Source organism: Sinocyclocheilus rhinocerous, unplaced genomic scaffold (assembly GCF_001515625.1).
Source record: "Sinocyclocheilus rhinocerous isolate Xijiao unplaced genomic scaffold, SAMN03320098_v1.1 scaffold562, whole genome shotgun sequence".
NCBI classification, from domain to species: Eukaryota; Metazoa; Chordata; class Actinopteri; order Cypriniformes; family Cyprinidae; genus Sinocyclocheilus; species Sinocyclocheilus rhinocerous.
Genome location: NW_015641608.1, coordinates 1,835,195 through 1,835,623, shown reverse-complemented (window position 1 = coordinate 1,835,623; position 429 = coordinate 1,835,195).

Here is a 429-nt window from a genome sequence, read left to right as displayed (position 1 = left end):
GCACACGTCAGCATGACATCAGAGCAAGTCGGACGTAACTCGGACACTTTTCTAACCGGCATGCATCTCGCAGTGATACCCAGATTTTGCTCATCTCAAACAAGCCTATTGGCTGAATACTTCAAGCGTGTGACGGAAATGTTACGCCCCTTACCATACTGTGATGCCGTGTACCGTGAGCAGAGGCCGGCGGGCTTGAGTGAGCGGAGGCCAGCGGGCTTGAGTGAACGGAGGCCGGTGGCTAGAGTGAGCGGAGGCCGGCGGGCTAGTGTGAGCGGAGGCCGGCGGGCTAGTGTGAGCGGAGGCCGGCGGGCTAGTGTGAGCGGAGGCCGGCAGGTTTGAGAACGGCGCGGCCAGCGAATTCGACGAAGGAGTGGCCGGTGGGCTTGCGGCAACCACATGTGACGACCCCGGGCTGGACTCCGCTTC